This window comes from Lepisosteus platostomus, unplaced genomic scaffold (assembly GCF_059453375.1).
Source record: "Lepisosteus platostomus isolate fLepPlt1 unplaced genomic scaffold, fLepPlt1.hap1 Scaffold_109_H1, whole genome shotgun sequence".
Taxonomy (NCBI): Eukaryota; Metazoa; Chordata; class Actinopteri; order Semionotiformes; family Lepisosteidae; genus Lepisosteus; species Lepisosteus platostomus.
This window is the reverse complement of record NW_028291490.1, coordinates 41832-54118: the sequence shown is the minus strand read 5'-3', so window position 1 is coordinate 54118 and position 12287 is coordinate 41832. Positions and strand designations below refer to the sequence as shown.

Genomic DNA, 12287 nt, shown 5'->3' with positions numbered 1-12287 from the left:
GTAGTCGTGGCCGAGTGGTTAAGGCGATGGACTCGAAATCCGTTGGGGACTCCCCGCGCAGGTTTGAATCCTGCCGACTATGGCGTCTGCCGCACGTCTCCTTATGCCTGCGCGGCAAAGGCGAAGTGCCGCTTCTCCTTTCCTGGTACTATAAAAACGCTAAATCGCTTGGCCCCGCTGCCATGGAAATGAGTTCTTCAGATAACCACACATCTTGCGTTCGCACCTCTGGTGTTGTACTTATGCCTTTGAAAACCTAATGAATAAAACTGAAAGAACCGACACAATATATAGGTGCTCGTAAAGCACGCATTAAAGAACTGTTAACAGCAAGGGTTTCAGTGGGTTAACTGAGGAGAAGGCGTGATCGCTAATTGTTGACATTGTATTTGGTGTTAGAAACATTCTTACTGTGCATGACGTGGAACAAATGTAGCCACAGAAATTGCATCACGCTTTCATGTATGCTATTGCAGACACCAACGTTGCCTAGATAGAAAACCGAAATAGCCGTGGGTTTGCTTGCTGGTCTGAAGGATCTCTCTTCGAATCTCTATCATTTGTCAATGGAAGTAAAAGGCGCTGCAATCTCATACGTTCAGAATTAAACCCGCAGCTGTTGTTCGACTTTATTTCTTGACTAATTACAACTTAGTGTCGCAAGAGCAGTTACATAAACTTGTCTGGTATATTTGAACACAAATGCCGTTCTTCAATTAAAACTAACAGTACATTGTCAGGGACATTCAGTTCTATACAAACAAGAGACAGACAAGAGAATATTTCTACCTTTCATGTGGACTACGTGTTGACTTAATGATCGGAATAATTGAAAAGTTCGGGTTCATAGCCGATGCAGTGCGTGCTAATTAGAACAACAGCAACGCTGAGCTCTTAGCACCGTACTGAGCCCAGGTGATTTCCTAAAGCTGTCAGGTGCAGTTCATTTACATGAAGGAAATCTCTTACTGAGTACGATTACAATGCAGTAAGTAGCACAGACTACTTAGGGGAGTAGCCCGATGCGTTTAAAAACGACCCGAGCCAGGCAGGAGTCAAACTTACAATCTCCTGATTCGTAGTCAAACGCGTTATCTATTGCGCCACTGGCCGTCGTGTGACATTGCAGGACTGCAACCCGGTGAGCTCAGCACTGCAACTAGTAAACTATTACCCCCGGTCCATTCTTTTCCAAAAGTGAGAAACACCTGTTTTCTACATTTTGTCTGTTTTAAAACCATATTTCTTTAAACCAAACCAAGAGTTTGTCTTTTGCACTGATATTCTGATTCATTTCGATTTCAAAGAAAAAAAAACCTACCTTCCAAAGCATTATAAAATTGTCCCTTCTTCCAGACTCTACTTCTCTCTTTTAGTAGTACAGCAGACCTTTCCAGGTGAGCAGATCACAGAGTCCGAAATGAGCTTCCTCCATCAAGCAAAGTACCTGAACATGACTCTGTCTTCATAAAAGCGCCCCTGTAATAAAGAAATTGAATCTGAAATCAAGAGGGCAGTTACCTACTGAAATACAAGAAGTCATCAATTTTAACCTAGCAACACATTAAAGGCTGCATCTATACAAGTACGATTCTAGAAATGCTCACCAGATTACGTTTTAAGAAGGAACTGCGCCTCAGGTTCCGCCGAGATCTTAACTCGGATGGCAGGATTCAGAGTCCGGAGTGCGGACTGATGGCGCACGGAGGGTCCATATACTGTGGATCCCTCAGTGATCTTCCGCGTATTCAAACCGCCAGCATGTGACTCCCCTGTCCCCGTGACCTCATTGCTCTGCTCTCTCCTCTGTGCAGCTGAGCCCGATTCACGGTAAAGTGAAAAAAAAGATGCCCTCAACGTGAGATTTACTCTGGAGCAAGGATAGATGTTACCTTTTTATCATTGAACAGGATGTATGTGATGTGGCGACTAGGTTCAATTTTGTATCCTCTTTAAAAGATTAAGAACTGGGGTGAGCGTGATTTACCACCCTTTCAGCTAAGAACCCGACGTGCGCACCGTTTAAGCTGCATAGACTCGGTTGTTTAACTCTTCTCCATTAGCAGGGTTAAGGTTAAAGAAAAAAAACATTGCTGACTTCTTTTTTTTTTTGCCAGCCGCTAGCACTGATTAGCAAGGTTTGTATTTCATGTTTTGCAAGTTGCATCCATTTTAAGAAAAACAAGTCGTGTTAAAGACAGGAAATGAATACTTGCATTTAATTAGGTCTAGCTGTAGGCGGTTGTCCATAATGACCAGTTCTGTTCGAGAACACAGAACAAAAAAGGCACTGCTGGGATTCGTACCCAGGATCTCCTGTTTACTAGACAGGCGCTTTAACCAACTAAGCCACGACGCCCTGGGAGTGCTGTCGTTTTGCAGCCACTTGGACACACCACTCAGACACATCTGCATTCGGTGTGTGCTCCGCCTGTTCGCTGAGCAAGTTGCCACCTTTACATACAATAGCAACATCGACACCAAGAGAAAGGATGACAAATGGCTTTTATCTGGAACTTTTCATGTCCAAGGAGCTCAATGTGCATTCTGTGTACAACAGGGCCACTGAACTCCACAATGGCCACTGAACCAGTGGCTTGCTGGCTTGACATCTCCCAAGGAAAATGTTGAAATCGCATGTGGAACAGGAAAATGACCCTCGAGTACGAGGGAAAAAAAAGAAAAAGATCATCTGGAGCGCTGCAACCCATGTCTGGACAGCCCAGTTTCCTAGACGAGGTGGCCGAGTGGTTAAGGCGATGGACTGCTAATCCATTGTACTCTGCACGCATGGGTTCGAGTCCCATTCTCGTCACTCTCCATGTGTGCCCGTGTGCCTTTGGCCCTCCTGTTGTTTGCTCCAGTACTAGAGCCGTACATTTCCTAGCGGTGGCTGAACATGGTATAGTAGGCTAACGTCAGTATCGAGCAGTGACAGTAACAGTATTTACGTGCCGCTGCTGCCAAGTGGCTCTGGTTTGAGACCGCGTTTTCACTTACTTGCAACGCAAACGGAGAAAGCGATTTTTGACAGTCTCTCGAGAGATTGCGCTAGGTGTTTAGGGATAGACTTTGTCAGTTCCCCTGGGATGATGGCCTCTCAAATAGTTTGTGATTTCTCTAGACGTTTATAGACTAGAAGCCTGCTTCATGGCTTAAATCCAAGCTAAGGAAACGAGTTAGAGGTCTGATGCAGAACTGCGAATTCAATGAACGGGAACACTATAGTACATTGCACTGTGTATGTGAGGAAAGCTGCCCCCTTCTGTCCCTTGTCGACCGAACAGAGGACTGTAAAGGATACCGCCAAGAAACTTTAGGATGCTGGTTGGAATCCAGCTCCAAAGAAGCCCCTTTGGGTGTTATGTCATCAAAAAGTAAGAACAGCGAATCTCCCTTTGATCAAAAGCGCAACAGAACTGTTTTCCGTGGAGCAGGTTTCAGACCCGTAGACCTGTTTTATTCGTAGGGCAGGGCGCATTCCCAAACACGAATCTCCTGTTTTAGAAATGCTTTGGGCGGCGTGAAGTGAAAATAAGAAATGGGCTCCAGATGCACATGGAAGCAATCAAGTGTTTCATCCGAGCTGTTTCAAAGACTGCTCAAGAGCTTTCCTTTCACAGAGGCGCAACGATTAATGATCGGTGTGCACCCTTCAATGCGCCTTACGACTCTAGGGAGTGATTGAGACATACGTAGCGTGTGCTCATTTCCCTCTATTCCCCGTATTGCAGTGGTAGGATGACATAAATTCCTGCTTCGACACGTAACGGCATTATAATCAAGTGCAGGAGCTGAGGGCTTTAGTTTTGTTTCGTTTTCCATGGCGTTCGTAAGCGCGCAAATCAAAGGCAATTCCTGCGTCTAACAGGAATGTAAATGCTTTGGAAAGTGCAGTGTGGTGCAGCTTGTAAAATCCTTGTCCACATTTGTGGTTTGTTGATGTTTTTTCTGTCTGCCAAAGTTCCATTTTGACATCCGGACGGGGAGACTTTATCATTTGAACGTGAAGCCAGCCTTAAACCCTCTGAGGCATGTCTGTCTGCCGGCACGTATTTTGTCAAAGGTATTTTTTTTTTTTTTAACGGAGAGCGACTTTGAAAAAGTTTCTGCAGCCACCTCGCACTCTGTGTTAGATTATAGGAGGAATGCGGCGGGGGTGAGCTTGCTGTAGTCGTGGCCGTGTGTTTAAGGCGATGGACTTGAAATCCGTTGCGAACTCCCTGCACAGGTTTGAATCCTGCCGACTATGGCGTCTGCCACACGTATCCTTGTGCCTCCCCGGCAAAGGCGAAGTGCCGCTTCTCCATTCCTGGTACTATAAATACGCTGAATCACTTGGCCCTGCTGCCATGGAAATGAGTTCTTCAGATAACCACACATCTTACGTTCGCGCCTCTGGTGCTCTACTTATGCCTTTGAAAACCTAATGAATAAAGCTGAAAGAACTGACACATTATGTAGGTTTTCTTAAAGCACGCAGTAAAGAACTGTTAACAGCAAGGGTTTCAGTGGGTTAACTGAGGAGAAGGCGTGATCGCTAATTGTTGACTTTTTATTTGGTGTTAGAAACACTCTTACTGTGCATGACGTGCAACAAATGTAGCCACAGAAATTGCATCACGCTTTCATGTATGCTATTGCAGACACCAACGTTGCCTAGATAGAAAACCGAAATAGCCGTGGGTTTGCTTGCTGGTCTGAAGGATCTCTCTTCGAATTGCTATCATTTGTCAATGGAAGTAAAAGGCGCTGCACAGAGAGGACCACTGTCGTGAGGCCGGTTAGCTCAGTTGGTTAGAGCATGGTGCTAATAACGTCAAAGTCGTGGGTTCGAGCCCCTTACTGGCCAGGTCCTTTTCTCCTCTCTTACCAAAGCTGTTAGGTTCCTTTCCGTGGTGAGATGGGTTGTCATGCAACGCTGCCACATAGTGCCGACAGACAATTAAATGACAAAAAATGAAGAGAGTTAAAGCAGCTGGAGAGGTTCTCTTACAACTTTTGAGCTGACACAGTTTTGGAAAATGTTTCCTTCACGCTGCACTGTACCATATAGGCAGCCAAGTGTCTCCAAAACAAAACAGAATTGACAGTCATATAATGTCCATTAACCCCGGTTTTAAACGCAGCATCATGTCTGCCATCATAAGAATATGAGTCCAATATTTTAGAATATAGTCAGAATGAATTCTAACCTTACCTGTGGTGTCTTTGATCCCTTTTGCTCAATGCATGGTGTACGTACTGCATACATGTGTCTTGAGAATGAGGAATGGGCCCCTGAGACAGTCATTTGCCTGTTTCACAAATGATCGTATATTACTAGAGATTCTGTTTGGGATTCAGATGTGCATTCAGACAGCAATCCCTTTCAAGAAATGATACGTTCTGGATGAGGTCAAAGGTGCTGGAACACTGTATTTAGGATGTGTTTGCAGTGATTGTGTGTCTCCTGCTTCAACGCAGTGATATATAGATGTGCTCCTGTAATTTATTGGTACAAGCCCAGGGCAGTAAGCAGTCTGAGGATTTATTTCCAGACGGCATAGAACAGTGAAGCAGTGAAGTAGTGCAACACACTGGATCATTATATTATTAGAATCTATTCTACTTAAATTATTACATTATACACAACTTGAGTTCATTTTAAAAATTAAAAGGTAATGAAAGGAATGCATTTTCATGAGAAAGATAATACCGATTTTTCATGTGATAATCTTCCTTATATCATGTCGTGCATCATTTGGACACTTTGTGGGCTTGAAATACAAAGAAAATCATGTTCTATGGTACAAGACAAATACAAAACTTAAGTTTTTATTTTAATTAGATTTGTTTATTAAGCATAAGCAATCATTTATTACATTAATATATGTGAAAATGACATTTTAGCACCATAATATTACATACAGGTCTCTAGCTTCAACACAGTGATATATGCTCAGTGATTTATTGGTACATGCCCAGGGCAATAATCAGAATTAGTATTTATTTCCATACGGGCTACAGGTAGTGTTGTGAAATACTTCAACACACTGGATCGCAGATTTAGACCCCCTGCACTCTTACTCCTTAAAAACCAAAGAAATGAAGATATGTAGCAATCACATTGTAACAGGGGTGACAGTGACTTAATGCTTATACTAGTGGACTTCTGGTACCTTTAGGGTACGGTGTTCCCTGAAGGGCTCTCAAACCCCGCATTTCAGATGCCTAGCTGTATCGCTGATGTGTTGCACCTCAGAATCACTTTTAAACCTTACCTCTGGTATCTTTAATCCCTATTGCTCAACGCATGGTGAAAGTATTGCATAAATGTGTCTGAAAATGAGCAATGGGCACCTGAGAAACTCATTTGCCTGTTTCACAAATGATCATATTTGACTAGAGATTCTGTTTGGGATTCAGTTGTGCATTCTGACAGCAATCTCTTTCAAAAAATGATTTTACCTTATCGCAGCTTTGCCCTTCTTGCCTCTTTGGACAATATCTCCATCTTGTGGTCGTTGTTGGTAATGTCTAGACAATATCTCCATCTTGTGGTCGTTGTTGGTAATGTTTTCTTATGCCCTTTTTTATTTCAATTCTCTATTAGTTGATTCTAGAATCTCTACAATAGAGTTGAAAACATCAGTTTTATAGCAGACAATATGACATTATTTATAGTCCAATTAGAAATTTATTACCCTGTTTTTAACATAATAACAAATTAAAATTGATTAAAACTAAGTTTGGAACACCAGGGAACATAAAAAATGATTTTTAGGAAAACCATGAGGTTCTCTGTGTCCGATGCCTGAAAGGGGAGAAAGCTAGAATCCTTTGATTTTTCAAAATTTGAAAATAAACATTATATAACAACAGCTTTCATTCCTAGGAGTGAAAAACAACCATTTTTGAAGACATATTAGTTTCTAAAACACTACAATAAAGTTAAAAACATCCATTTTATATCACATTATTTTTTGTGAAATAATTAAATTGGCTTATTTCTCTCGCATTAAATTGGCTACAAATGCAAGAATTCAACCAGATATTCTTGTAAAATGTATAGTGTTGCATTGCAGTTAGTTAATGTAGTTAGTCCATAGTCAGCAATCTAAACTTTATTGGTAAGCTTTAATGATTGATGTTGTACCAGTAACCTTTAGAAATACTATAGTACTTCACAAATGCTTTGTGTGTTTGGAAATATTTTGAGTAAAAGCCTTATAAAAATAGGTTTAGTTTTTACAGGATATCACAAAGAAGTAGGATGGTATAATTCTTATAATTGCTTAGTGATTGTATTTGGAAGATTATGCACTAAACAGACTTCAGGGATGCCAGTGGATCATTGTGCTATTTGGAATTATTCCAAAAATCAAGTGACCTATTTGCTGAAGTATTTTTAGTATTATTTATTTAGTATTAATAAAGAATAGATTTATTAAAGTCATGCGATGTGCAAGCGGGATATGTAAAATAATTGAAAATAAAGTTTTTTATTATTGTTATAGAGAAACATGATCAGATTTTCCCTGGTTCAGAAAAAAGACGATTAAAATCTGTAATCTTTCCACTTGTATGTCATCAGACATTAACGAGTACAACCCCCCTCTCTGCCGGAGTGCTGGCTGTGACGAATTAAACCAATTTCACAGGTATTTTCAAAGTAGGAAGTACAGTGTTAACTAGTAGATGGCCTCCTCAATGAAATCGCTTCAACATGCTAATGCGTTGGTGTAACAGTCCGGGCGTGGCAAGCTTCCAATGTCAACTCGACTCGATTGGAAGACAATGAACGTATTTTAGCCCTAAATGAATTAATAGCAAACATGGTTTACATAAAAGACATTTTTCCAAGAAAGTTCATAATAATACGATCTATAGTTGAAATCTGAGCCTAAATATAAAGAAAAAACCATTTTCAGAGAGCAATCACGCTGTGTTTATGTAGAAAAAGCGATTAGGTTTATGAGCAATCTAATTACCTATTCGCTTAAAACGCTATAAAATAAAGTTTATTTAAAGATGAATGATAAGTGTCGCAGTTTAAATAATTTTCATAGTAGGGCTAGGATAGATTCCAAGTGCATTTTTGCAATTTACGTTGCATTGTCCAATGTGATGTTGTAATACAGTTTAGAATACAGTAAGTCTAAACTGTATCAGCTTTATTTATGGGTTGCAATTTAGAAAAAGTCAAAAACCGCACTCAAAATGCAATTTAGAGCTTTCTGGCAAGAGGAGACACCCAAATTATAATGTAACATGCCACTGTTTGTGCATGAACAAAGTTATACTGCAATTTTCCTTAGATACGCGATTAAAAAAAATATTTTTTTTGAATCCCCGGCCGAACACATTCCATAAGAATCAGCGCTTTTATACAGTATATCGCCTTTAAACACATATATTTAAACACGCGTTTACGATTTAAATCAAAACGCAATTCAAATCAATATAAATGTTTATTTTGTAACGCATAGGTGACTATTCATTGTTATTAAAAAGACGTAAATTCGATCATGTTGTGATATTTAGAAATATAAATTTGTTTTGATGCGAGTGAGGTTTTATTTAATCTCTGACCAAGGGAAATGTTTCATTTTTTCAAAGAAATGTTTGTTAAAAATTAAAGTCATAGTTCCATGAGATTCAACCACAGACCATGTGACATAGGAGTCAGGAACCTAACCCACAGCACCACCAGCGCAGACACATGCTGAGGGCTGAAAAAGCACTACAGAAACATTATCGACTATAAAATAATGTAATTAGGCACAGAAGAAGTTTACAGCACAGTACAATAATAAATGCTGACCATGACTTTAGAAGCATAAATTACCTTACACTCAATTTAAACACAAGCTGTCTTTAGCCCTCTAAGCTGGTTCATACAGAAATGTAGAGAACCAGGCTCCGAAAAACACAGCTTCATTAGCGAATACATATGCAGAACAACTAGAGAAGATGTTTTACAGAGGATGGATTTTTAGAAACATCCCATCAGTGACATCACTGAAGTCAACTCCTAGGTAACTGTCGTGTGGATAGTTTCACAAGAATCAGACAAAGGTTTAAGCATCGCTTATTTTAGATAAAACTGCAAAAAAACAACAACAACCCATAATGTACTTCTTTGCGGCTCTGTTTGCCCAAATCATATATTCACAACGTGAAATTAGAAAATAATATTACGTAACCAAAAACCGCAATATGGAAACAGAACCTGTGTAATTGTTGACAGATGATGTACTCGTAACATTTTTACAAGACGAACTACAACATTTAAAAAATGACTTGTATGTACTTGATATCTCTAATCAATCCACTGCACTGCATTAAAACAAAACGAAAACTAAAACGCCCTGGGCATACCGTTTCGCGCTTCTTATCAGTTGCTCAAAAGCAATTTGACCGTATGAAATGCATAATATAAACCTAGAAACATATACGTGAGGAGTATTTACGTAGTATCGGTGTCAAGACATACCTCTCAAATACTGTAAATCAAGTTAAAAATATCTCAAGACCGATTCTGGTCATAATGAAACCATGTTTCGTGTATGTTTTCTTTAAAGTACCGAGACCAGCCATATACTGTATGTTTATGTTCCAAAATTAATATCGTTTATGGCCTTCACACGTGTTCCAGTATGCTCCTATTCTTTTTATGCTCAGGCACTAAGATTTCCCTTCAGTGGTAAAATTCCATATAAATATTCAATACTTAAACGGGCACAGTTAAGACATTAAATATACATATACATATACATATACAAACTGTATACAGTACAGTTTGCATACGGTAATATGTTTATGTTCCTAAATCAACCTCTTTTATGAGCATGTGAAAGGCATGGTGAATCGATTCTCAAAAATTACTGTACTTTGCATGATTGGAAAAAAATGCGTGATTGCGAAATGCTGTGGTGTTACTTTTACAAAGACGGGCAATGAAAAAAATAATGTGGACCAGGGCAATACTTTGAGTTTACAGCTTGTCCAAGTTCATTTATTATTAATACTATTAGTAATATCTTCATTAAAGACTTTGATGGCTACAGCTCAAACATGAGAAGTTGAGCTTTATTAGCTCCACCTTGCGGAAATTCCGGATACTATTATTTTGCTAGCGGTATTTACCGGTAACTCGCGGTATTTACCGGTAACTTGTGGTAGACTGCGTACAGCGTACGCCCGCGCATTTTGAATGGCTGCATCTGTAGCAATCATATTGTAGCAGACACTCAATTGCCTGTTTCACAAATGATCATATTTTACTAGAGATTCTGTTTGGGATACGGATGTGCATTCTGACAGCAATCTCTTACAAAAAATGATTTTACCTTATCGCGGCTTTGCCCTTCTTGCCTCTTTGGACAATATCTCCATCTTGTGGTCGTTGTTGGTAATGTCTTCTTATAGATAGATACTTTATTGATCCCGTGAGGGAAATTGCAGTGCAACAGCAGCTTAACACACACAACACAGCCACAGTGTAACAATTATATAATAATAGTACAATACTGTATATATACTGTATATATATATGAAACAGAAATAGAAACAGAAACAGGAATCGCTTACTACCTGGAGAATCTCTGTAGGAATATCTAGCATTTATCAATGGAAATAAAAGCTGCTTTAATACAGTGCATGTTCAAACTCAAACCCTCAGCTGCTGTTCTTGTTTGTTTTGGGACAAATTGCAACTGAGCATCGCATGAGCCGTTACGTACCCTTATCTGTTAGGGAATTTCAAGGGAGGAGTTAGGTCAGAATGGGTAGGCTGCAAAACAACAAGTAAAGATTTATTCCGAGATGAAACGTTGTGGCGGTTTTCTTATCTTTTCAACATGGACTAAACTTTTACGTGTTCCTTATATGCTATATATGTATATATTAGCACCAATGTCGTTCTTAAAAACTAACATGAAATTGTCAGGGACATTCACCTATATACAAAGACGAGACAGACAAAGTAATAATTCTATATTAACGTGGCCTACATATTGACGCAATGATCGAACTAACTGACGTGTTCTGATTCAGATCCCCTGCAGTTCATGCCAATTAGAACAATAGCAATGCTGAGTCCTCCCCACCCTACTGAGCACAAATTCAGCTGCTCTCCAGTTCTGTTCTGCATGTTTTTTCATTGCAATTGAGCTCGGAGCTGGAGATGATCTCCATACAGTTCTGTGTTAACTAGCCCGCACTTGCGTGCTAATTTACGGGTTGTGGCAGATGCTTTTCTATAGTTCATATACATGACGGCAACCTGTTACCGAGGAACCTGAGAGGTTTAAAAGCCTCACGAACCAGGCAGGACTCGAACCTACAATCTTCTGATCCGAAGTCAGACGCGTAATCCATTACGCCACTGGCCCATAGAACATGTGTTTGCATTCCACCACAGAGAGCTCTACACTGCTACCAGTAGTACACTTCCCCATCTAAATTTTCACAGCAAGAAACTTGTGTTTCCTACTATTTTTATCAGGTTTAAAATATCATCTCCTTAAAACAGAAAAAGTGTTGGTGTGTCATGCTGAAATTCTGATTGATTTTGAATTCAAAGAAAAAAGGTTTTCTTCCAAAACACCGTGAAATTGTCACATCTTGCAGACAATAGGTGTATTCCATGTTGAAAAGAGAAGAAAGAAAACCATGGAGCCTATTACAGGTGTGAGGCTTCTTCAGGTGTGAGAAGACCTCACGGCCGAAACGCTGTGTTTCCGTTCTTCTCTTTTCAGCATGCAATAAACCTATTACTTGTTCCTTTGCAGCCGAGGCATGCTGACGTAGCTACCCAGCTGAACATCTTGCAGACTCTACAGTACTTCTCTCCTGTAGAAGTAAAGCAGGGCTTGCTGGGTGAGCTTTTGCTCCGGTAAATTAGGTCACGTGTCATGTTAAATCACTTCTTCTAAACACAACATTTGCTGGTGCTAGCTTTCCCCATGAAAAGAGACATTTCCCTTACAGTACATGACATATCGTTTTTATTCTATCAATAAGTATAGAAATAAAACAAAAGAAAAAATGTTGTCGCCAAAGAATGCACAGCTCTGTCGCCTTGGGGAGGTGTCAAGGGCATTGAGCTCCTTGGACATGAGAAGTGCCCGATAAATGCCATTTCTCATCATTTCTCTTGGCGTCAGTTCTGCTATTAAATGGGACGGAGGCAACGGGCTCAGAGAGCAGATTAAGTGCACACCGAACGCAGATGTGTCCAAGTGTCTGTAAAAGCACGGTGCTCTGCTGGCGCTGTTCCCTAGTGGCTTAAAGTGCCTGCC

At 40.1% G+C, this 12287-nt stretch overlaps 3 non-coding genes across 3 annotated transcripts; 2 read left to right on the top strand and 1 right to left on the bottom strand.

Annotated features, from left to right (window-relative positions):
- On the top strand, nucleotides 1-82 carry trnas-cga (transfer RNA serine (anticodon CGA)). Its single transcript has one exon. It is a non-coding gene; the product is annotated as a tRNA-Ser (tRNA).
- Nucleotides 83-2733: 2651 nt separating this feature from the next.
- trnas-gcu (transfer RNA serine (anticodon GCU)) lies at nucleotides 2734-2815 on the top strand. The gene has a single exon. It is a non-coding gene; the product is annotated as a tRNA-Ser (tRNA).
- An 8490-nt stretch (nucleotides 2816-11305) lies between these two features.
- trnar-ucg (transfer RNA arginine (anticodon UCG)) lies at nucleotides 11306-11378 on the bottom strand. The gene has a single exon. It is a non-coding gene; the product is annotated as a tRNA-Arg (tRNA).
- Between the last annotated feature and the right edge of the window lie 909 nt (nucleotides 11379-12287).